A 26,834-nucleotide genomic window follows, 5' to 3' on the forward strand; every position below is an offset into this window, starting at 1 on the left:
GATGTGTAGGTCATCATCTAGGTCATAGTCAAAGCCTTACAACTTCTACCAGGGCTCTTGGTTACCATGCTTTATGGAAGTTTGACACACAGTTGCCCTGGGATATTCAAGTTTTTAGCCTTTTGAATTATACCAACTGAAATCATAGACATCATAAAGCAGAGATGAGCCATTCCCACTGTGCCTATATTGACCCTCAAAATAGTGAGGTAATAATAATAATAATGTAAACCATTATTTAAGCCACTAAGTTATGGTATAGTTTATTATTCAGCAGTTATTATTCAGAGATATCTGAAACTCCTGTCACTTCCATGTCCAAAGATATCTCCTGTTTTCTGTGTATTCATACAGAGGCCTCTATACATAAAAGGAATATATATGAGTAAGAAAAATGAACAAGGTAGTTTTTATACTGAAATAATTTAAATTATTAAGATACCATTGATGAAAGTTGACTTCAGAGAGTTGTGATGTTATTGCTTCAAAAGTTATTAGTTTATACTCCCTACAAATCGATTCCTCTAACACAAACCAGGCTCAATACTTTTAAAAATTAAGTGAAGAAATTATTATGTGACTTTAACTGAGATTCTGTGGGTGAACAGAAAGCCCAAAAAATCCCTCGTTTTGAAGATCACAGGACAGGGTGGCACAGAGAGCCTTTGGACCCCACATTACCCTGATCCATTCTAGTAGACTTTCTAGAATGGATCAAGTTTCTAGATAGCTTTCCTTAGTGGGTGAGGGAAATCACAATTTCAGCCAGGGAAGCCAGGTCTGCCTTGATTAGTTCAGCACTATAAAATTACTTCTTATGGGTAAGTTAGTCCAAGACAACGCAGGAAATTATTTTCTTAATTCCACCTTAGTTAATGTCTACAATCTTGACATAAATCCATACTTGACATAAGGGCAACATTTGACTTACCCAGCAAGAGCCTCAACGAATAAAGCACAGCCACTTTCAAGGTTTTAATGTACATACTCACCTACCTCCCTCCCTGATAAAAGAAGAAACTAAGGGTGAAGACTCTATTAATCAATTAAATGTATTTGACTCATGTATTTTAACTTGAAAGATATCACAGTAACAAATTATTTCATTTCAACAGCATTTTTCACTTAGGGTTACACTTTTTCCCAATGTTATTATATGTGTGTGTATGTGTGTGTGTGTGCGTGTGTCTGTATATTTAATTAGTCATATTTACAAATGCATAATTTTGTAATAAAACAGCAAAAATAGTCACATAATCACATTCATTCTAAACTATCTGCAGGAAAGATAAGACGTGTTATATCAGGGCAGTAATCATCACTATAAATAATCCAAGTAAAGAAATAATTTTTGTTATCTTCTATCTATGTGACATGGCAGATTTTAGGTAATTGAAAACTGATCATTTAGATGTTTTAGAGGCTAGATATGTGAATATGTGTATGGTGTGTCTGTGTGTACGTATATATACATGTATTTGTGAGTGCTTCGTATTGGCAAAACAGAAAAGAAAATGAAATTATTTTATAAGCTTTGAAAGAAAATATGAATTAAATATAACGTTTCTCCTGTTTAGAAGGATTCCAGCATGAATAAAGGTTACAAATCAATTAGTTTAAACAAAATTTTTGTTCTGATTGAAATCTTCTCCATCCCATTCCTTCGATACCAATATCTGGGAAGTAGTAAATGTTATCTTTTTTATGAAATAAGCCAGTTTAGTAAAAAGTATCAAAACCATAGGCAAATTCAGACAATTCAGTGGAAAAGTCAGTCAAAATAACTCTTTTTTGCTACGTGAACCAAAGGTCTGCAAGACTGATTGAAATTTAGTTTTCAATCTGATTTCGGCCAAGTGTAACTATAATCAAATGCTGTTGTTTTTCCCTGGAAAATTACTAAGAATAAATAATTCAAGCCAAATTATAACACCAAAATATTGTTTCCAGGTGCTTTTTCTCCTGTGTGATTTAGAGTACCTTTTCATTGAACCATTTTACTAGTTTAATCCTAAATGGCAGTCTTACTTCTCTTATTCCCTTATTTTTAAGGAATACTTCATTGCTGCCTCATAGTTCTTTTTTTTTCTTTCATCTATTCACTAGTATACTCTAAGCAGTTACATTTTTAGAAGGAAAAATACAATTGTGTCATTCCCCATCACTTATAACATAGCATTCATACTCATGAGTGGAGGTTGAAAGATATTTTATTACCTGGCCCTGTGTTCCCTAACTCTTCTGAAGACACAAAGGATATATCTTTATACTCAAATTATTTAACAGTTTGTTCCTCAGTTTCTTCATCTGAAAAATGACCACCATTCACCTCACAGGGCTGTTGTGAGCAGTAAGGGCATGTGAAACCCTTGGAACACTCACTTCTCAAGAACAGTTGCTATGCCTTTTCCTCCAGCCTGCACTTGGCTCCTTCTTTAACACAGTCTCATCTTCTCTGCTTGAAGAAGTCCTTGCCTGATTGTCACCTCCTAGAGGTGTTGTCTTCATTGACTGTTGAGAAGATTGTGCCTCATAGTTACATTTACAACTCAGAATTTTCACAGGTGAGATAACAGTGTGTGGGGCTGAAGAGTGGTGGGAGAACTTACTTGTTCTAGAGAAGTCCCACACTTGATCAATGCCTCCTGAGCACTCCATATCCAATTATTTGTTTCCTCTTCTGGATATTCACGGTCAGAAATTCCACCATATTCTTGGTACCCCTTACGCAGGGCCTGAGCCTTTGTAAATATTCAACAAACCGCTAATGAATAAATCAGGGTTTCTTTTCTTAGGTCTCTAGATTGTGTCTATATATCATAATCTGCTAAAAATTTGCACATATTTGTATATTTGTGTTTTTCCACAAGGAAAAGCAATCATTTTTATCAGATTTTCCTACTGGTAAATGAAAAAAAAAAGTTTCCTCTTAATCTCTCCTCCCCTTCTCCTAAGTTTCCAAGTTGTAAGAAGCCTTCCATTTTCCAAATTCTTGAAGCATTTCCTTTATGATTTCATTATAATCTTATGGTGTTTGAGCGATGTAGTCATTGTATTTTACTCAGGATACCCCAGCTTCCCATAGAGCGGTTTACATGTCTTACTGTGTCTTGGATGTGAACCCTCAGCATTTATTAGAAAGTCTGGTACACAAATGGTACTCAATATATTTGTCAAATTGATTTAAGCCTGCAAGTTTTACTGCATTCCAATGTTTAACTGTCAAAAAATAAAATGCATAATGAGTCAACATGACCCTGTCTCATAGATGTACCTCTCATCTCAGTTTCCACTGCTATAAATTACAGGGGTGGTAACAGCAATGCTCGCCTTCTGGGTGGAGCATGTCTAAAAGTGGCCTATTCCAGTGACAAACACCATCAAATAGCATAAATTTGTTAAGATAAATTACTTAAGGAAATTACACGAGAGAAACTTACTGGAATCAAGTAGAAAATTATGGCTGGGTGCTACACCGTCTCAGTTTTGTAGATTTAGGTCAAATATTTAGTGAGCATTTGTTACAGTGGAGACCCTAACGCAAACACTGATACGAGCAAATCGACTCTAACAAAACCCCAGCAAGAGGGAAACACTAATCTTCAGGGTCCTTCTGTGCTTCCATAATACATCCCTGCTGACACTGTTGACCTTTTGATTTCAGATTGCTGTAACTTCTTACCAGCCAAGTACCATCATGCTTTAAATCAGGATGTTATTGTATGTCTTATTTTTATATTGGTCATTTTCATAACTTTTCCAATGTAAGCCACAGAGAAGAGTCAATATCTACATACCATTTATGACATTTTCACTGGAGACAATGATGGGGGCAGAAAGATATAAAGTAACCCTCATCATACAGTTCTGTGCTTATTTTGTGAAAGGTTAGAGCCACGTTTAGATCCATCGGCCCTAGATTTCAATTTTAATTCAAACATTCTGTCTCAGTGACCTTTTCCCTTTTACTGCTAAAAGACAGTGTTCAGTCTGACATTTTTGTTCTTCAAAAATCTACCTGCTTTCTTGACTTTTAAGTAAGAACCGAGAGACTCTACCAGAGTCTGTCGTAAGGCAGGTATTTTCTTAACCTTAGGGGATTTCATTTTGTTTTATTGGAACTGGAATTTTCAACCTAAGGTTCCCCTAGCAGGGAATCAAGCATTTAGCAGTTGATAACTTTGCATAGGTGGTTTCGTAGTTTTCCCTGGTCTCTGGCTCAGAAAGCACTGACAGGTGCTTAATTATCTTTACCCTTTCCTTCCCTGACCTCAATCCTTACTCTAACGCACATATCCTGCTATAGGCCTTAAAATATTTTTCAGGGCTTGCCAATGAAAGAGTGCTGCATCCATTATTTTCCTGATAAGATAAACAGAGAAAAAGGATTGAAACACACTGGTTACAACTTCACCAAAGAAGAGTGTGGTCTTGGACTTTTGTAACTTAAATACCTTGAAAACATTTTAGTGAATCCATTCTCAGTAATAATGGAGCTTCTTTTGAACTTAATAGGATGCTTTAAATGTAAAATGTTAAAGAATGGCCTCAAAGAAAAGGTGATTCATGCACAGGAAATGCTGTTTGTATATAGTCATTAGATATCCCAGGTGTATACTGGTTTGCTGGAGGAAACTACAAATGTCCTTTTCTCTGAAGTTTTTTTTTTTTTTTCATTTGGGCTTTTGATCACTTTCTTTCTGAAGTACAGGGAAGAAAAATGTGAGGGATTTTTAAAAGGATGAAAAAGTTAACTTCAGGTCTCTTTCTCCCCTAAAATTACAAGTCTTTTAAAGATCTTGTTTTAAAGTAGATGCACATTTATTCTGTTAAGAAAAAGCATGACATGCTTTGATACTATGTCCTTCCTGCAGCTATTCACTTCCTTAAGGAGACGGGAAAAAGAGTTTTTTGGACTTAAAAGATTTGGATTTAGGGGGTTGGATTATTGTAGTGCCTTTATCTCCTCCCGTCCTTCTGCCAGCACGGAACACAAAGAAATTTCTTCAGAAGTTTTAGAGGAAAATGACATTTCCCTTGGGTTGTCCTTGAGCTAGCAGTGCAGACTTCAGATTTTCAAGGTACTCATAAAGCAGCACATGTGAGGAAGTGGGTCCTGCCCTCACTTAAAAGTTCAAAGGCTGTGGAAGAAAAAGGTGCCCAGATCAAGTGGCTTCTGAAGTTGCTGAACCTTTGCAGAGCTAACAAGGTTAAAGGTTGGCAAATATTAGGAGCTTAGGGTGAAAAGACTTAATAAAAGCCTTCTAATAAAAGCTGGCCAAAAGAGACATGATCTAGGCAAGGTCAAAGAACAGAAGATGAGCAGGAAACACACACACACAGTGGTCTCAAAACCAGGCAGGGAGGAGAAGAGCTGAATGAGAGGTCTGTTGATGGCTTTTTTATTCAAGGGGTTAAAAATGTAGGTATATAAACTAAAATAAAAGTTATTTGAAAGTCAAATAGCAGTGACCTACCTACATGCACTCTATTTGTATGGGATTCAGGACTGTTTTGCTCTGGAAGAAACCACCAGACACAGTTTTTAACCCAGGGTCTAGATCTTAGGGCTGCCTTGCAGATGAGGCTGCCTGAGGAGTAGTTTCCTTTTGCTACTACAACAATATTACCCCTGAAAATGTAGAAAGTGAACCAAACATATCAAATTCCACTATGCCATGCTCTAAGAGTAATTAATAGTAATAAAAAAGTGCCCGCTTTCCACAGCCCTCCTGGAAACACTATTTACTTCACCAAGTTGCTGTGAATTATAATAAAACAGACATTTTTAAAATTTATTTATTTATTTCTCTTCCCTTCTCCCCCCAGCCCCAGTTGTCTGTTCTCTGTGTCTATTTGCTGCGTGTTCTTAGTCTGCTTCTGTTGTTGTCAGCGACACGGGAATCTGTGTTTCTTTTAGTTGCATCATCTTGTTGTGTCAGCTCTCCGTGTGCGCCGCGCCATTCCTGGGCAGGCTGCACTTTCTTTCGCGCTGGGCAGCTCTCCTTAGGGGGCACACTCCTTGCACGTGGGGCTCCCCTACGCGGGGGACACCCCTGCGTGGCAGGGCATTCCTTGCGCGCATCAGCACTGTGCATGGGTCAGCTCCACACCGGTCAAGGAGGCCGGGGGTTTGAACTGCGGACCTCGCATGTGGTAGGCGGACGCCTTAACCACTGGGCCAAGTCCGCTTCCCAAACAGACATATTTTTTAACCTTCCTCACAGATTAGAGAAACTAAGAGGATTGAGGGAATCCCAAAATTGTACTTCAAATTACCTCGGTAGTGTTTTCTCTAAAAATATCCATCTTATCACATTACTATTAATGGTATCTATGTCCCTCAGTGTTAAGGAAGTATTAAGGGAAATGATGTATGTGAAAGATCCAGTACAAAACCATGCACAAGGCAGTGTCAATAAATGTTGTTTCCTCTCCCTCTCTCCAACCAGCTTTGAATGACAACATGCAGACGAGATTAAGTGAGATTCCCATTCCTTGCAATACCCAAAAATTCTGCATACAAACACAACCAATTCCTTTTAAATGCACATCAGAGCTCTTTAAAATAAAGGAAAACACCATAGAACAAACATAAAGAGGAGTTAAAGCTGAATGATAAATGTGAACTGGTCCTGGGGCTGCAGTGCTGTAGCAGTGAGGGCTTACTTTGGGGTAGGGTAAGGTGGAGAGAGTGGGGGTTGTGGTTTATGGCCACTCGGGGACAGGAGATGAAGTCTGTTTAGAAGAAGCGAGGAATACTGTTTCAAGTCAATGAATAAAGCTGGGGTCCCCAAAGGAATACATCCTCAAAGTAAATGTGGCAAAAAATAAAAATAATTTTCTCTTGTAACGATTATGCCATCAAGAAGCTTGGCTCTCAGTTGAAAAAATAAGGTCTCTGAGAATACTGAAATGTGATTGAAAATTAATTAAAAAGTCGATATAGGATAAAAAGCATAATATGTGGAGAGGAAAAAACTAATGGAAAAGCTGAAAGGTAGTTATCCTGAATCTAGCACAAAAAAATTAAGATGATAACAAATGTGAATAGAGTTTAAGAAACACAGACAATTGAATAAATCACTGAAACTCTTGTGGAAGTCGAGAGGTCCAACAATTGTGTACGGAAGGCCAGGACTCAGTAATAATTTTGGGAAGGAAAAAAGAATTTATTTATGACTGGCCAGGCTCAGCAGCTTCTCTGTCCAAAAACCAGAGCCCCAAATAAGATTTTTTGGTTCTTTTTATACAAAGGAAGAGCCAAATGGTCCTTTGTTTGAGTCCTAGATAAGCTGGAGTTAACACATATTTCCCACATTCCAGGTAGGCTTGAATTAACATATCTAGTTTGCATCCTCCCTGAATACTCAAAGTCTATAGAGCTTACATTGTTAATTGGCTTCCTGGAGTGGTTGGCATGGTTACGAAAGGTGAAGCTGCAGCCTTTCGCTGTCTGACACACACGGCTGAGGTTATTTATGAAGAGACGCACAGCCCCCACCCAGAGTCCCCAACGATAGCTCCTATCCAAACAAGGGTCCATTAGGAGTTGCAGGAGGAATACATATAATGAATGTGGACAGAGTGAAGATTTGAGGTGATAATGGATGAGAATTTTCCAAAATGGAGGAAATAGAGAAACTATAAATTTGAAATCACAATGAATACCAAACATGTTAGACAAAATTAAATCTACCTCTAGCCTAATACAATAAAAAGAACAGAGAGAAGAGCTTACAAAGAGAAAGATGAGACGAATTACCTACCAAGAAATCAAAGTTAAACTACAACAGCCTTCTTTAAGAAAGATGAAGGTAGAGAAATAATGTGTTCAATGTTCTGAGTAAAAGTACTAGTAGCCAGAATTCTACACACAGCTATACAATCGTGTAAGATTTTTTTTTTAGGTTTTATTTATTTATTTATTTATTTGGTCTACAATCTCTTTATTTATTTTTTTAAATGTTACATTCAAAAAATATAACAGGTTCCCATATACCCCATATTGCCCCTCACCCCACATCTCCCACATCAGCAACCTCTTTCATCATTGTGGCACATTCATTGTCTTTGATGAACACATTTTGGAGCACTGCTGCACTGCACGGATAATAGTTTACATTGTAGTTTACACTCTCCCCCAGTACATTCTTAAACATTATACAAAAAGGCCAAATCATCAGTAAAATGACTGATAAAGATGCCTGTCTGAAATCCTTCATTTGGGGGAAAAAACACAATAAACAAACTTTAGAAACAAAATAAGAATAAAAGTTATATTTCTGAATGTTCATATTTGATGAAATATTAGTCTTTAGCCAAGAAATCAATATGAAAAAGGCAAAAAAAAAAAAAGAAAATTAGTATAGGATATTAATAGGCATTTTTCAGAAAAATAATTCCAAATGACGAATAAACACATGAAAAGATGTTTAATCTTCTTAGTCATCAGAAAAATGCAACTGAAAACCAAAATTAGACATAATTTTCTACCCTTCAGATTAGGAACATTCAAAAGCACAAAACACCAAATGGTTATGAGGACTCAAAGCAATTAAAATGTCTCATGCACTACTCAAGGGACTGTAATTGGTAAAACAATTTATAGAAAACAATTTTGCAACTTCTAGTAAAGTTGAAGAAGCATATCCTTTACATTGCAGCAATTCCTCTTAGATTTATCTACCCTAAAGAAATTTTTACCCTTCCTTCCAAGGAGAACTATTCAATAATGTTTACCAAAGCATGAGTTTTTTTATAGTCAAAAAGACGGGGTGGTGCAGTGCAGAACAATCTACATCAAAGAGAATGGATACATAATGTGCCATATATTCATATATAGAAAAAGTGTAAAAAAATTAAAAATAAAGTAGTAAATATGTATGAACAGGGATAGATGAGTATATTACATCAAAAATCAAATAAAAATGCTTATAAAAGGGCTGTTATAAAATGATATACACAGCATGATACAGATATATTTCAAATATATTTCAAAAACATGCAAAACAATTCTATACATGACTTATGCATGCATATAAGAAGTTGCATGCATGGTAATAAAAAGTCAGAAACTTCAGAATGATGCTATACTTAGGTAGGAGCAACAGGGCAAAAGTAAAAGGTAAGGCATTTTAAATCTTTCTTCAAAGATATCTCAAGCAAACATGACAAAGTACTATAGTTTGGTGGTCCATCTTTTCTGTTTAAATAGAACTTGAGATTTCAAATATAGTAACAACAATAAGGCAGCAAAATAAATATCATATAGCAAGGTGGGGATACATCCCTGAAGGTTTTATAATTTTTAAATATTAAAATAGAAGGCATCAGTTTAATATTCAATTTTTAAAAGGCTACTGAAATATGAATATCTTCTTGTTTTGAACAAAAAGGAAATTCTATAGTTAGCAGTTTTCAAGTTGTAAAAAGCCATGATGTTTGTATGGATTGCAGAGTGATAAAATAAATAAAATCTTTCATGTCAACTGAAAAACGTATTTTAACATTTCTTACTTCAAAATGGAAAATGCCTTCTGAAGTTTCCTGTGGACTGTTTTATTTCTGAATTGTATCAACTGAACTCTCTTTAGGGAAACAAAAGTTAGGGATAAAAAAAGCAATAACAGTGTGAGAAAATCTAGTATATGGCCTGTGGCTAAGCATTCCCTTAACAAAATGAAAATTTGTCTAATTAAAAAGAAGAAGCATATTATATTATTATATCACATATTATAATCAATTCACATATTATATTATATTATATTATATATTATACACATGTTATATTCATTTCAAACTATACATATATATTATATATATTAAAAATTGAATATTAAACTGATGCCTTCTATTTTAATATTTAAAAATTATAAAACCTTCAGGGATGTATCCCCACCTTGCTATATGATATTTATTTTGCTGCCTTATTGTTGTTACTATATTTGAAATCTCAAGTTCTATTTAAATAGAAATATATATATATATTTATATATATATATTTAATATGTCTGTAAATTGTCCTTATAGAAAGACAACTTAATAATATTTATGGAATGGGGAAACATCCAGTCAAGGTGGTAGAGTGAATATACGTAACTAATGCTTTTTTGTTTTTGTGAGCTTACAAACAATTATATATAATATGCAGGATTCCTATATATTACCCCTGCACCAACACCTTACATTGTTGTGGAACATTTGTTAGATTATGAAAGAACATGATCAGACCACTAACTATGGTTTGTGTACACTTGGTATATTTTTTCCATACATTCCCTATTATTAACACTATGCTTAGTATTGTACTTTTGTTAGAGTTCATGAGAGAACACTCTCAAATTTGTACTATTAATCACAGTCCATCTTCCACCACATCATTCACTGTGTTATACAGTTCCATGCCTTGTACATTCTCTCCAAAGTTTACATTGAGTGGCTTTCACTGCCATCACAGATGTGTGCAATCATCACCCCAGTAAACCATTGAATGATTTCCTTAGTCCAAAAGAAAAATCCCATACCTCCCTATTATTGAAACTTAGAGTTGATACAGTACCTTCTTTGACAATGATGTGAGAATATTACAACACTGCTCTTAACTACAGTCCATAAGTTACATTATTTGTATTTTCCCCATGCATCACTATATTCTTACCACCTTGTATTAGTGATGTACATTTGTTCTAGCTTATAAAAGAATATTTTTGCATTTGTACTATTAATCACAATCCTTATCCACCTCCAGGTTCACTGTTATTCAGTCCCTAGATTATTCCCTGTCTGTTTTTCAATTGATATTTACACCCCTAGACTCTCCCTTTCAGTCACAATTCCATTTATAAACAAGACATGTTAGTTACAATGTGTTACCATCAAATCTACACTTTCACACTTTTACAGTCAAGCTAATTGAAATTTCTACATACATTAAACATCCCAGTCCTCATCCTATCTTCTAGTAACCTATAGTCTGAGTATTTAACTCTGTGTGTTAATTCTTTGTATTTAGTTCATAGTACTGAGACCATACAATATTTGCTCTATTGTGTTTGGCTTATTTCATTTAGCATAATGTCCTCAAGGTTCATGCATGTTAACATGTGTCCCAATTTCATTTCTTCTTACAGAAGCATAGGATTCCATCGTTATGTATATACCTCATTTTCTTTATCCATTCATCTGTTGACAGACACTTGACTTATTTCCATCTTTTGGAAATTGTGAATAACTCCGTTATGAACATTGGTGTGCAAATGCCTGTTTGCATGACTGTATTCAGTACTTCTGGATATATTCTTAGTGGAGAGATTGCGTATCTTATTTTAGTTCTATATTTAGCTTTCTGAGGAAACTCCAAACTGTCTTCCACAGAGGCTGCATCATTCTACATTCCACAAATAGTGAAAGAATTTTCCTATTTCTCCACATCCTCTTCAGCACTTGCTATCTTCTGTTTTTATTTTTTTAATGACTATTCTATGAGGTGTGAGATGATATTTCATGTTATTTAGATTTGCATTTCCCTAATAGCTAGTGACATTGAACATTTTTTTCATGTACTTTTTTACCATTTGCATTTCCTCTGGGAGAAATATCTATTTAAGTCTTTTTCCCGTTTTCATTTGGATTGCTAGTTCTTTTATTGTTGAGTTGTATAGTCTCTTTCTCTTTTTTTAAGATTTACTTTATTTATTTCTCTCTCCTTCCCCCCACCCGCCCACCCACCCCAGTTGTCTGCTCTCTGTGTCCATTTTCTGTGTGTTCTTTTTGTCCACTTCTGTTCTTGTCAGCAGCACGGGAATCTGTGTTTCTTTTTGTTGAGTCATCTTGTTGTGTCAGCTCTCCATGTGTGTGGCACTGTTGGAAACTGAGGCACAGTGGCCTCAGAAGGAGAGACGTGCTGTCTCCATGGCTATGCTTGCAATTTAAGGAATGCATAAGTAAGAGTTCCCAGCAAATGGGATGAAGCTGTTAAAGGCTGAAAGAAAAGATGAGCACATACCTTTTGTAGTGAATAGAACACTTAGACTTTGTACCTTGAGATAAGATTTTTTAAAATTGCTTAGACTATGGGTAATGCTGATAGTTAATACATGTTGCTGCTTGATGACACGTAGGCTATGTGTTTATGCTTATTGGCACGTAGGTTACGTATGCCTGCTTCTTGTCACATATACTGGGTTATGTATAGAGCACCTTGTAAACCATAAAGTTGTCTGAGGAGTTATTACTCGCAGACCCCCTGATCCCAGCTCTCTCATTCTTTTTGTCTCATTCGTTCTTTCTCTTTGTTTTCTTCTCCCTTTTCTCTTTCTTTCATTCCTGATACCCTTCAAGTCCAAATCTCCAACATGGCGCCATTCCTGGGCAGGCTGCTCTTTCCTTCGCAATGGGTGGCTGTCCCTACGGGATATGCACTCCTCGCACATGGGGCTCCCCCATGCGGGGGGCACCCCTGTGTGGCACAGCACTCCTTGCACACATCAGCACTGCACATGGGCCAGCTCCACATGGGTCAAAGAGACACGGGGTTTGAACCGTGGACCTCCCATGTGGTAGATGGACACCCTATCCACTGGGCCAAGTCTGCTTCCCTATAGTCTCTTTATATTGCAAGGAAATCAAGCCTCTATTGGATATGTATGTGGTTTCCACATATTTTCTCCTATCGAGTAGGTTGCCTTTTCACTTTTTGGACGAAGTCCTTTGAAGCACAAAAGTGTTTAAGTTTGAGGAGGTCCCATTTATCCATTTATTCTTTTACTGCTCATGTTTTCAGTGTAAGGTTTAAGAAACACCACCTACCACCAGGTCTTGAAGATGTTACCCTACATTTTCTTCTAGGAGTTTTCTGGTTCTGTTTTATATTTAGGTTTTTGATCCATTTTGAGTTAATTTTTGTATAAGGTGTGAGGTAGGGGTTCTCTTTCTTTCTTTTGGATATGGATATCCAGTTCTCCCAGCACCATTTGTTGAATAGACTGCTCTGCCCCAGCTGGGTGGGTTTGGCACCCTTGTCAGAAATCAAAAATCAGATATGAGGGTCTGTTTCTAAACCATCAATTCAGTTCCATTGGCTAATATGTCTGTCTTTATGCCAGTATCATGCTGGTTTTTCCCACTGTAGCTAGGTAATATGATTTAAAGTTCAGAAGTAGGGTCCTCCAACTTCATTCTTCATTTATAAGATGTTTCTGGCTATTTGGGGACCCTTGTCCTTCTAAATACATTTGACAATTGGGTTTTCCATTTTGTTTAAAAAAGGTGTTGGGATTTTTATCAGGATTGCATTGACTTTGTGTATCAATTTGGGTAGAATTGATACCTTAATGATATTTAGTCTTCCCATCCATGAACATGGTTCTTCCATGTTCTTCCATTTTTTAGGTCTTTTTAAAAATTTCTTTTAGCAATGTATTGTAGTTTTCTGAATACAAGAGCTTTACATCCTTGTCTACATTGATTCCTAAATATTTGATTCTTTTTGTTGCTATTATAAATGGAATTTTTTCCTGACTTCCTCCTCAGATTGCTCATTACTGGAGTGTAGAAACCCTACTGATTTTTGCATAGTAACCTTTTATCCTGCTATTGTGCTGAATTAATTTGTTTGCTCTAGTAGCTTTGTTGTAGAGTTTTTCAAGATTTTCTTTGTATAGGATCATATGATCTGCGAATAGTGAAAGTTTTACTTTCTTCTTTCCAATTTGGATGTCTTTTATTCCTTTTTCTTGCCTGATTGCTCTAGTTATAACCTCTAGTACTATACTGAGCAATAGTGGTGACATTGTTCATCTTGTCTTGTTCCTGATCTCAACACGAATGCTTTCAGTCTTTCATCATTGAGTACAATGTTAGCTGTAGGATTTTATATACAGCCTTTATCATGTTGAGAAAGTTTCCTTTGACTCCTATCTTTTGGAGTGTTTTTATCAAGAAAGTGTGCTAGATTTGTCCAATGCCTTTTCTGCATCAATTGAGATGATCATGTGATTTTTATTCTTTGACTTATTAATGTGGTTTATGCTGATTGATTTTCTCGTGTTGAAAAAAACATGCATACCTGGACTAAAACCCACTTGACCATAATGAATAATTCTTTTAATGTGTTGCAACATTCAATTAGTGAACTGTTTTGTTGTTATTTTTTTTTTTTTTGAGGAATTTTGCATTCACATTCATTTCACCCACATTGTCTGGTTTGCTGGTAAGCAGTTTTTCATAGTAGCCTCTTAAAATCTCCTTTATTTCAGTGGAGTTAGTAGTAATGTTCTTAATTTCATTTCTGATTATATTTATTTGCATCTTCACACTTTGTCAGTCTAGCTAAGTGTTAGTCAATTTTGTTGATCTTCTCAAAGAACCAGCTTTCAGTTCTCTTAATTCTATTGTTTTTTTGTTTCCAATATCCTTTATTTCTGCTCTGATATTTGTTATTTCATTCCTTCTGCTTGCTTTGGGATAATTTGCTTTTCTTTTTCTATTTCTTCTTTATGTGTAGTTAGGTCTTTGATTTTAGCATGTTCTTCTTTTTCAATGTAAGCATTTAGGATTATAAATTTCTCTTTCAGCACTGCCTTCATTGCATTCCATAGGTTCTGATATGTTCTGTTATCATTTTCATATGTTTTGAGGTAATTATTTATTTCTCTTGCAATTTCTTCATTGATCTATTGATTATTTAATAATGTGTGGTTTAATCTTCAAATATTCATGAATTATCCCTGTTTCTACCTGGTATTGATTTCTAACTTTATTTCATTATAACCAGAGAATGTACTTTGTAAAATTTCAACCTTTTTTAATTTATTGAGATCTGCTTTTGACCCAACATATCATCCATCCTGGAAAAAAAATCCATGAGCATTTGAGAAGAATGTATTTCCTGATGTTTTGGCACAATGTTCAGTATATGTCTATTAGGTTTTGTTTGCTTATCATATTATTCAAGGTCTCTGTTTCTTTATTGAGCCTCTGCCCAGATTACCTATCCAATGATGAGAGTGGTATTGACGTCTCCAACTATTATTATAGAGATGTCTATTTCTCCCTTAAGTTTTGCCAGGGTTTTCCTCATGTAATTTGGGGCATCCTGTTTAGGTGCATATAACCACCTGGTGAATTACTCCCTTTATTAGTATATAATGTCCTTCCTTGTCTCAAGTTTTGCTTTAAAATCTATTTCATTCAACATAAGTATAACTACTTCAGCTTGATTTTTGCTTACTGCTTGCATGGAATATCTTTTCCAGCCTTTCACTTTCAATCTATTTGTATCCTTGTGTCTAAGGTGAGTCTCTTCCAGATAGCATATAGATGGCATATGTGTGTGTGTGTGTGTATCAACGGTATTACTGTATAGACAGTTCTTACTTCACCCATTTGATCTTTGGATTTTAGTAGTCTTATCTTGTTTTCATCACACTTTTTACACTGTTAATTACTTTTAGTGATATAAAGTTAATTTTTAGACTCTCTTTGAAGCCTCTTTCTCCTGTCTTTTCTTTTCAGGTTATAACACCCCTTTAGTACTTCCTGCAAATCCAGTCTCTTGGTTACAAACTCCCTTGGTTTCTGTTTATCTGTGAATACTCTCAACTTGCCTTCATTTTTGAAATACAATTTTGCCACATGTAAGATTCTTGGCTGGCAGTTTTACTCTTTCAGTATCTTAAATATATCATACAGCTGCATTCTTGCTTCCATGGTTTTTGATGAGAAATCAGCCCTTAATTTTATTGGGCATCCCTTGTTTGTGATGAATCTCTTTTCTTGCACTTCTCTCAGGATCTCTCTTTATGTCTGTCATTTGATTTTCTGGTTTGTATGTGTCTTGGAGTAGGTCTATTCAGATGTTTTTAGATCAGAGTACATTGTGCTTCTTGGTCACTAATGTTTATGTCTTTCAATAGCATTGGGAAATTATCTACCATTATTTCTTCAGTATTCCTTCTTCCTCTTTACTCTTCTCTTTTCCTTCTGTAACACCCATGACATGTATATTTGCATGTCTTTTGCCATCATTTAGTTCACTGACTCCCTGTTAAATTTTTGCAATTTTTACTTTCTCTGTTCTTTTGTACGTTTGTTTTCTGAGGACCTATCTTCAAGTTCCTGATCCTTTATTTTGCTTCTTCAAATCTGCTGTTATATGCCTCCAGTGTGTTTTTAATTTCCTTTATTGTGCTCTTCATTTCCATAAGAGCTACTATTTTTCTATGCATGCCTTCAAATTCTTCTTTGAGCTTATTCAGTGTCTTCTTGATGGCCTTATCTCTTTAACCATCTCATTGAATTTCATAAGGTGATTTCTTTGAACATCTAGGATTAATTGCCTCAATTCCTTTATGTCATCTGGAGGCTTAGTTTGTTCCTTAAATTGGGCCATATTTTCCTGCTTCTTGGTATGGATTGTAATTTTTCTTGGTGTCTCAGCATCTGATTTTCTATATGTATTTATTCTTGGAACCCTTTTCACTCTTTAGTCTAGGACTTTCTATTTGATTGGCTTTGCACTACAGCCCTTCTTTGATACTTGGTTCATCTTAATTTGCAACTTTATTGTGGCTAGTCAGAGTCTTTTTAGCTATTTTTCATCTGTTTCTTGCCCTTTCTCTCTTGCTGGTTGCAGAATAAGAGTCAAGGATGTGGTTAGTAGTGTAAATTGTGGAGGCTTAAGTTGCCCATATTTCCCCAGGAACCAATCAAGCTTCTCCTACCTTTCTCCCTTGTCAGAGGTAAGGACAGAACCACAGTCATGTGGAGTAGTCCGAGCTATGCAGTCTAAGACTATTGTAATAGACTTGAGAGATTAATGAAGCTCCACGCCCCTTCCTCCCTTGCCCGGGGTGGGGATGGAGACACTGGTGTGGCCAGCAAACCATGTGAGTTTAAACTTACCACAGTTCCCCAGGTAGACTGATGAAGCACTTTATTAGTCTGATCCCCTCCTTCCCTGCCAGGGTAGGAATGGAACCTCCTGTGTGCCCAGCAATCTCGTTCATGCAGGCTGACAGCAAGTGCAGTTGTGGGAAAAGGGTGAGGGAGTACTCGCCTTCCTCTTGTTGTCAAGTGCAAGATGGAGCCACAGACATGTCAATAATCTAGTTCATGTGTGCCAAAAGTGGCTGCAGTTCCCAGAGATACTGAAGGAGCACTATCCCTTTTACCCTGTCAAGGGGAGGGATGGATCCATACAAGTGCCCAACACACTAATCCCTGTGGACCTAAAGCCCGTGAAGTTGCCCATAGAGGCAGGTGCAGTTCCCCCTTGCTGAAAGGCTATGGAGCCTAGACTAGGGATGCAGTCAAACATGGGTGGAAGGAAGTCAGTCCCTACCTTCACTGTGATTTTCATACAACCCTGCTTCCCCTCATGCCGGGGCAGAGTTAAAATGGGGGCTACTACTGACCTTTTTCCAACTTGTACAGGCTCAAACTTTAGCTGTTCATAGGATTAGATTTTAGCCAGTTAAATGTACTAATAAGCGCTAAAATTGGTGCCAAACCATCTCTTACTCCCCCATTTTTATTTACTTTTTCTAATTTTTCTCCCCTTCCCCCCCCCACCTCAGTTGTCTATTCCCCATGTCCATTTGCTGCATGTTCTTCTTTGTCCGCTTTTATTGTCAGCAGCACAGGAATCTGTTGCGTCATCTTGTTGTGTCAGCTCTCCCTGTGTGCAGCGCCATTCCTGGGCAGGCTGAACTTTCTTTTGTGCTGGGTGGCTCTCCTTATGGGGTGCACTCCTTGGGCATAGGGCTTCACCATGAGGGGGCACCCCTGTGTGGCACGGCACTCCTTGCGTGCATCAGCACTGCCCGTGGGCCAGCCCCACATGGGTCAAGGAGGCCCAGGGTTTGAACCACAGATCTTCCATATGGTAGACGGGTGCCCTATCCATTGGGCCAAGTCTGCTTCCCTTTGGGAAATGAAGCTTCCAACTCCAGCTCCTGAGGCTGCTTGTGCCACCAGTGGGGGATGGGCATTCGCCTTCCCAGCATGGAGTGCTCTATTCATGAATCCTCACTGCAGGTAGGCAGTCTACTCCTTCCATTCTTCTAAAGATGTTGCATGATGCTCTCTTTTCACCTGTCCACTCCTTTCAACATGTGGTTTAGATAGCTCTGGGTGATTTCTAATGGCCCAGTTGGGCCAGCTGAGTCTTGGAGCTCCTTACTTTTACACAATTCATTTTGCTCCACCCCAAATACCACTAAATCTACTCTAAAGAAATTCTTTTCAAAATGCATAAACCCATACGGAGAGGGAAACAAGAAAGGAAGGAGTAATAAGAAAATTTTAAAAATCAGAAAGAAGGTAAAGGGCTAATAACCAATTTAGCAGACTCAAGGAAAAGGCTAATCCTTAATCATCAGTGGAGAAGCTGAGAACCAACTCAGTTTCCATCATAAAATCTTCACAAAGTTCAAGAATTTGCAAATGAATCACCTTGGAATAAAGCCAAAGGTTAAAATAAGGAGGATGGGCTGGAAGATGTTTGTGAAATAGATTCTTCCACCATATTCCACTTACTCTGTGAATATCCTCTGGCTGATGCCATCTGGAGAGGACAGAACAGAAGAGATCTGGTATGGGGGCGGGGCAAAAGGTTCAGGTGTATGTGTAGGTACAATACCACAAAGGTTTTGTTGCTGGACTGGGCATAGTGAAGGTTTTGACAAATAAAATATGGCAAAAGTGGCATGGGAAGAAAAGATTAACAGATCTGGCTTATAATTTGTTAACTCTAAACCTACTGAACTTCTGGTACAAACAGCATGAAACTTTTGTGTTCCTGAAGTCACATGTAGACTGGTCCCATGTAGAAACCTCATTTTTTATTCTGCATTAGAGAGACATTTTTCCTGATACAGAAAGAAAATGCTGTGGGGGACTGCCCTTGATGTTCCAGATCTCTCTATATTGTATGAGTTTCACATTTGCCTGTGTCCCTGACATGACAACTAATAGCTTTGATTTATCTGAGTCACATTTGAGAGCCTGATCCTATGTATTAGTTCAGGAGGCTGTACCAGTTTCCAAGCTCAGGCCTCTTCCTGTCTCTTGGAACATACTCTTGAGCAACCATGTACAGGGCCTACCTCACCTCCCCTTAAATCTGAGCTGTCGTAGTGATTGCTTTTCTAGTAGAATATGGTAGAAATGATACTGTGTTCTTATCTGGATCAGGTCTTCAAAGACAAATAAGTTCCTTTTCCTGGCTGTTGGAACTTTCTCTGGTTAACCCTGAGACACACAGAAGTCTGACTACCCTGATATTCTATATTTGAAATGTCAAGTGTGGGCACTCTAGTAGACAATTCCATTTAAGTCCAGCCTTTTAGCCCTTTCCTCCACAGTACCACGTAAGTGATGGCATCTTGGCTTGTCCATTCCATCCACTAACTTTTTTCAAGTTAGCTCAGCCAATGCCTATGAGTAAGAAGAATCATCCTGCCCAGTCCTGCTTGAATTCCCATCCACCAAAAATTCATAAGGTACTATAAATTTGTTGATTTAAGCCACTAAGTTTTGGCATAGTTTGCTGTGCAGTAATAGATAATGAAAAGAAGGAAAAAAAATGGTAAAATTATAGGAGAAACTCTGTAGGTACAGCATTTAAATTAAAAACAGAACAAAGTGCTGGAAGGGGATAATATTGAGAATGGATGAAAAGTAATCAATGGAAAGAACTTGAACTAAAGAACATGAATTTTTCGATTGAAAATGTCCACCAAGTCCCCAGTACAATGCTTAAGAGAAAATCTAAGGTTTATCAATGTGAAATTTCAGGACACTGGGGGATAAAAACAGATACCTGGAGTCCCTAAAAAGGAAAAAAAAACACAACAACAACATTAAAGTAGAAAAACAAGTAGCATACAAAGGATAAGGATTTAGCAGGGCTCTTAAATTCTTATCAATAGAGCAATGCCCTCAAAATTCTGTAGGAAAAATATTTTCAGCAGCCTTATTAATCAAAAGTGAGGGTAAATAAAGTCATTTTTAAAGATGCAAGGTCTTTAAAAAAATTTACTTCCAAGTGACCTTTTCTCAAGGGGATTTTGGAGGGTTGCCTCCAATTTAATAAAGGCATTGAGCAAGAAAAAGTAGAACAGGAGATACAGAAGATTGAGGCTATCATGAGAAGAGAAGCAAAAGAAATTGTGAAGTGCTAGCCGAGAAGAATCTCAGAATGAAGACCATGTGCCAGGTGTGGGGGTGACCTGTCCAGAGAGAAGCATTATGACTCAAGGGATAGGAACTTTGCAAGTGTCATTACCATGTTTTCTGTAGTTATTCAACATTTAAAAGGATGAAATCCCTAGAGTGAGGTGTGAGAAAAACAACAAAGGACCACACAAAATTTTTCAAACCAGACTCAACCTTCAGCAAAGTCAGAGGAAATGGCAGCCAAGGGCATTTCCAGGATGATCCCCCTGCAGAAGGCCTGGGGATTCACCAGTCTGGACAGAAGACTGCAGATGTCCAGAATTTGTCCAAAGGTAAAAAGTAATGGAACCAATATATTACCAACTATGATTGATCTTTTAGAAAATTAAATGGAGAAGGCAGAATGAGCATCTGGTTCAAAGAAAACTAAGCAAATGAAAAATAACAGCAATTATTAACTTCAGGAAAAACAGATATTAAAAGAGCATAAGGAAAATGGAATGTAAATTAATACTGAATGGCAGTAGGAAAGAATTTATAAGAGAGAACTTTGAGTCTCAACCTAAAAATAAATAGAACTTCAGTGGGTATGAGGAAAAGGTCATGGTAGATTATATGATTAGATGGGTGTCTAGTTTTGCCAAAGCAGGACTCTACAATTTTAATATGACCAAAGGCCTGGCAGGTAATGCAAATATTAATTGAGCAGTAATCCTAGGCTTTTTTTTTTTTAAGATTTTTAAAATTATTTATTTAATTATTTCTCCACCCTTGTGACTTGCTTGTTTTCTGCTCTCTGTGTCCATTTGCTGCATGTTCTTCTGTGTCTGCTTGTCTCCCTTTGTTGCTTCATCTTGCTGCACTAGCTTTCCATGGGCATGTGCCGTCAGCTCTCTGTGGGTGTGGGCCAGCCTGCCTTCACAAGGAGGCCCTGGGGTGCGAATCCCGGGCTTCCCATATAGTAGACGGGAGCCCAATGGATTGAGCCACAGCCACTTCCCTAATCCTCGGCTTTTATAAACTGTTTTCATGCAAGAATGTGAGTCTAAATTTGCCAAATATTCTAATATGTTAAGAGAAGTTGAAAATATGACTTTGTATGCAAATTATCCTCATTTTAAATCTTGATAAATAATAATAATACATACCATAAATATACATACCCTGGACAAAATATAGTGCGTTTCTCCCCAGAATAAGGCAACCACCAGTTCACAGTATCTAGATAAATCATAATATACACAAGGGAGAATGAAGCAAGGCAAGACATAAGTAGAGGCCAGGTTAGAAGGGACCTTGAAAGTCAAGAAAAGGAGTTAGGCCTTTATATCAAGGACTCTCAGAAACCCTTGGAAGTTTGTGAGAAGGGAAATGAGATAATGAGAGGTATTACTAATATCATATTGTTTTCCTGAATTGTTTTATAAAGTATATTTCACCAAACAAATAAATATCCTTAATAGCAAAAGTTATAATATTTTTGACATGCAGGATTTTGGGTTTTGAAATAGCCAGTAAATCAAAAGACTTTGTAGTACTATACACGACTTAATTAATGAAAAACTATTCATCCATTTATGCGATGAGAGCATTGGCTGACCTCTCATGATTATGCAGATCCATGAAAACATACCACCCAATTATGAAGAGAATTTTTAAATCCAGGACAGGAATCACAGAGGGAGAAGTTTTGTGTTATATTTGTGTTCAAATTCTAGCTCTGATACTAACCAGCTGTGTGTTGTTATATAACTTGATTAACTACTCTGGGTTTTCTTGTCCTCACTAATAACGTGCAAATAACATCTATTTCAGCTATTATAAAGGTAAATGACATAATATATGCAATTTATAGTTCAATAACTGTAATTTAATAGGCAATTTAATAGGTAGCATATTATTTTCTTTCAGTCATTCATTTATTTATTCATCCTTCTTGTGTATAGTTACATTACACACACTCTTATAAAAGGCAGTTTAGAATTTCTCAAGTTGGGGAAAAATAGCGTTAAAATCAATCTTTAGAAATAGATGACTGGAGGGACAATTTATCTGAGAACAAAAGATGCTCTAGCAAATTTCCTGCTTCAATGTGAATAGCAAAATAGTATTAATGATGAATTTAACAGCTCTAGTATTATTGCAGCCAAATAAATGTTGAAGTACTCCATGTGAGTCAGAAGTTGAAAACGATGCCTGGGGCAGCTCATGATTGAGAAAAAGATAATAAGCCAATGTTTAGAGTAGGAACTGATAACAGTTTAAGGTGGTAATAAAGTACACATTGTGTTTGTTTTTTTTTCTTTCTTCTATAGCTTGGTTTAGCTATTTGTTTTTTAAATTTTATATCTGTCCTGAAATTTTAAATCATATATATGTTATTGTCTATTTAATTGGTTAACTTTATTTTATTTCACTTTTAAAGAAGAGAAGTCTGTGCAATTATAAAGTGGATTATCATTTTTTTAAACTATACCTGAAATAATTCTAAATGATTCTAACTGCTGAGGCTGTGCTGCTCTAATCAAAACACCAATTACTTGGAAGCAACTACAAAAAGAAAGGCAGACAGAGCTTAGTTTTTCTGTGACTTGCCCTGAAATATCAACCATTTTTAAAGCAACAGAAAAACATCATGAAGGAGAGAGAATTATCAAAGAAACTTGTTATAAGAAAGTGGCATCTTCTAGAAGGTGACCTTAAGGCTATTTCCTGAAAATGCATTACTAAGAAACGACTGAAAGAGATTGCAGTTTTTTTTTCTTTTTCCAAGTATTCCTCATTTACAGACTCACAAAGGCTGAGAAAAATTCGCATGTGAAATACCCTGATTTTAAAATCTTGACAACTAATAATAATAATACATATGATAAATATGCATTGGACAAAATATACAGTGTATGCCACTAGAATAAGGCAGCACAGTCAATCTTTCTGACTCTTGGGAAGCCAAAGCTACACAACATAGGCCCTAGAGTTCTAGCAAAAAACAAAGGCTACCAGATGCCCTATGCAGTTCTTTCCTTTGCTAGAATCTTCCCTGGGAGGTTACTTGAAAACCTGGAATTCCTACTGGTTTGCTTCCCCTCTTTAAATGGTTCTTCCTTGACTTCTTTACAGGCTAATTTCCTTCTGTCATCCCTTCAACGCTATTCTTCTATGATCAACTTTGGCATGTGTGTGCATACACACACATGTATACACATATACCCTCACCACACTGGAGACCTATAATCATCATTTAAAGGTGGAAGTTTTATGAATAAATTTGTAATTTGTTTACTGATCAATGTCTGTGTGTGTGGCAGAATTCATTAAGTCTTGCTTGTTCTTTTCCTCCTATCTGGTTGTAAAGTGGAAGGCAAGGAGATGTGTAATCCTCACCTGCCTTTAACTACTGGGGTGTTGAAAATTCTATCCAAATCTACCAATCATAATCCACTAATTGTGAATGAACCAGTTGGTTTCTATTGCTAATTCAAGCTCACCTGAAATGTGGGGGGTTACTTTAATTCAAAACCTATCTAGTACTCAGACAAACACTTAACTAACAAGGAAAGTCGTTTTCTTTCAAAAAGGCACCATTTAACTTCCAACCCTTATATCTTTTCTGTATAAAAGGGAACCCAAAATTCTATTTGGGGCTCAGTTTTTATTAGGACAGGAGTCTGCCGAGTTTGGGTGTTCGAAATAAATCAACTTCCTTCTTCTCGTGTCCTGGCCTTCTATACCATGCACACCTGACTTCTCTACAACACTATGAATAAATAACTCTGCTCCACTCTTAAATTTCCCAATCATCAGAACTCCAAAATTACTTTTAGCCTAGAACTCACAATACAGCACTTAATACAACAACAGATCTGTCATCTTCCCCTTTCCCACAGTAGTCTATCTGTTCCCATTCCAAATTTCCTTGTTGTTACTAATACCTACTTCCTCTGCTTTGTTCATTATTTCACAAATTTTAGCTTTCATTTTCTCACAGCCACAGAAGACAGAAAACATGGTGTGGGTAAAAAGAGTATGAACTTTCGAGCCCTGTGGTACTAGATTCAAATTTGGCTAAACAATTTCCTAGCAATATGACCTCAGGCAAAAATATATTTTTGGTAGTTCAGCCATGTAAAGTAAAATTGATATAATTATACCCAACTCTCTTGGTTTCCAGACTGCTTTGACGAATATCACACAATGGATTATCTTACACAATGAGAATTTATATGCTCACAGTTTTGAGACTTGAAAAGTCCAAAATTGAAGTGTTAGCACGGTGATGCTTTCTTCCCAAAGTCTGTAACATTGCTGGCTGCCAGCAATTCATGGGATTCCTTGGCTTGTATCTCTGTCTTTCCTTTCTCTTCAGGGTTCTGGATTCCACTGACTTTTTTTTTAGATTTATTTATTTATTTATTTATTTATCTCCCCCCCCCCCCCTTGCTGCTTGCTTGCTCTCTGCTTTCTGTGTCCATTCGCTGTACGTTCTTCTTTGTCTGCTTGTCTCCCTTTGTTGTGTCATCTTGCTGTACCAGCTCTCCGTGGGTGCAGGCTGTCAGCCCTCCATGGGCACGGGCCAGCCTGCCTTCACAAGGAGGCCCTGGGAAGTGAACCCAGGTCCTCCCATATGGTAGATGGGAGCCCAATAGCTTGAACCACATCTGCTTCCCGGTTCCATTGACTTTTGTCTTTCAACTCCTCCTTACATTTTTTTCTGACTATGTCTGAATTTCTTCTGCTTACAAAAGACTCCTATAAGCTAGATTAACACCCATCCTTATTCATTTGGGCCATACCTTAACTAAAATAACATCTTCAAGAGATCCTGTTTACAATGGGTTCACACTTGCAGACATGCCAATTGAGAGTAAGAACCTACCTAAATTGGGGTTCATAACTCAGTCTCCCACATTATCTGAATTGGGTTTTTTGAGAATTAAATATGATGAGATGTGCAAAGCATAGTAATGACAACAGTACATAAACTCTCTAAAATTATTGGTTACTCTCTCTTTTACTTAATATGATATTAAGCACAAAGTACTCAGTAAGTATTTGCTGACTGATAGATGCATATGAATTTTTGTTCAAAGTGGTTACATACCAATTTAATTGGGTTAAACATATTTCATTACCATCTCCAATATCTTATTACAATTTTCATTGCAAATGATGTGGTTGCCATCATGATAAATATAGATCGCTGATTTTTATACAATGAATATTTTTTTAGAAGAAGTCCTTGCTACCAAATTAAGTCATATAATCAAAGAAAAACAAGAAAGGAAGGACAAATATCTGTTCAAAAACATCATTTTTATGAATAATATGCTTAGGCTCATGAAAACTAGCAATGGCCTATACAGTCTTTCTTCAAGGATATATTTTCCTCTTTTTTTTTGTCATTACACTTATCAGTTGATGTCAAAAATGCAAAAAAATATATATATATAAATTAAACAATGAGGTTGTCCTAATTATACTAAGAAGAACTTAAAGGAAAAAAAAAAGCCATTCAGTTAGAATCCAAAAATCTAAATCGCCGAAAGAAAAAAATCTATATAATACTTACATTTGCACCAATCACACTTTCAAGTATAAACATATAAGATGAGTTAAAATAACAAAAGCATATAAACAGATGAATAAGGTATAGCACATCTCCATTTCCCTTTCCTGTTTAATGGGCCTCTTGTCAATTATAAGCTCTGCATTTTCTGCCTAAATTAATTCTTTAATATCTAGGCAAAAGATATCTCAAGAACTAAGAAAAGTCGCTAGATATAACTACTTCATATTCCCTATCTCATATTTTTCTGTTTGTCATTCAGGTCCAAAAAATGTAATCAAGTAGGGAAATTGTTGCTGTGCATCACACTGAGTGTGATGAGCTTATGTTGCTATGGTGTGTTATTTCATCTGTTTGTCACTATATCTTTGGAATTGACATCTTTGGGTGAGAATTTGCAGGCAGCTAATTCCAAATCCTGAGACAAAGCTGAATGTCTAGGCAAGATTTTAACAAAATGTATTTAAGTACTCTAGTCCCTTAAGTTATCTCTTAGAAATGGATTGTATGGCCAAACCAGTTTAACTAAATGTATCTTAGACCTCCTTGAGATTTCCAATACAGATTTTAAAATAAGGAATCCTTTTTGTTTGATCCCCTATTTTCCAATTATGTAGTCATAAACAATTTTTTTTTTCTCATACCGCTTTTAAATACCCATTACCATTTCTAGCAGGGGGCACAGGTAAATATTAGTCTCACATCCTCTCGCCTTTTTTTTCCTACTGACCCTGACAACTCTACATGAATAGATTTGGGCACTTTACAGAGAAATAAAGAGGAAATGTGATATTCACTTACTTGATGTGAAATATAAGGTGATTTGTAGCCAAATTCATGATAGCCAGCATGGAATGGGTGTTTAAGACTGTAGAAGAAGATGGGTTTGTAGCAAATTATGGGAAGAGGATTCTCAATTGTGACTGATCAATCTTGACTTGGTGGTTTGGTACTGGATTGGTTATAGACTTCATTAAGATTTATCCTTTTAATATGTGGGATATAGTGGTAAATCTGATTAAACAAATTTCATTATTTTTGAATCACTACATAAGTTCTGAGAGGTGAATAAAAATCAGTGGACAGA

This window comes from Dasypus novemcinctus, chromosome 7 (genome assembly GCF_030445035.2).
Source record: "Dasypus novemcinctus isolate mDasNov1 chromosome 7, mDasNov1.1.hap2, whole genome shotgun sequence".
In the NCBI taxonomy this organism is placed as follows: Eukaryota; Metazoa; Chordata; class Mammalia; order Cingulata; family Dasypodidae; genus Dasypus; species Dasypus novemcinctus.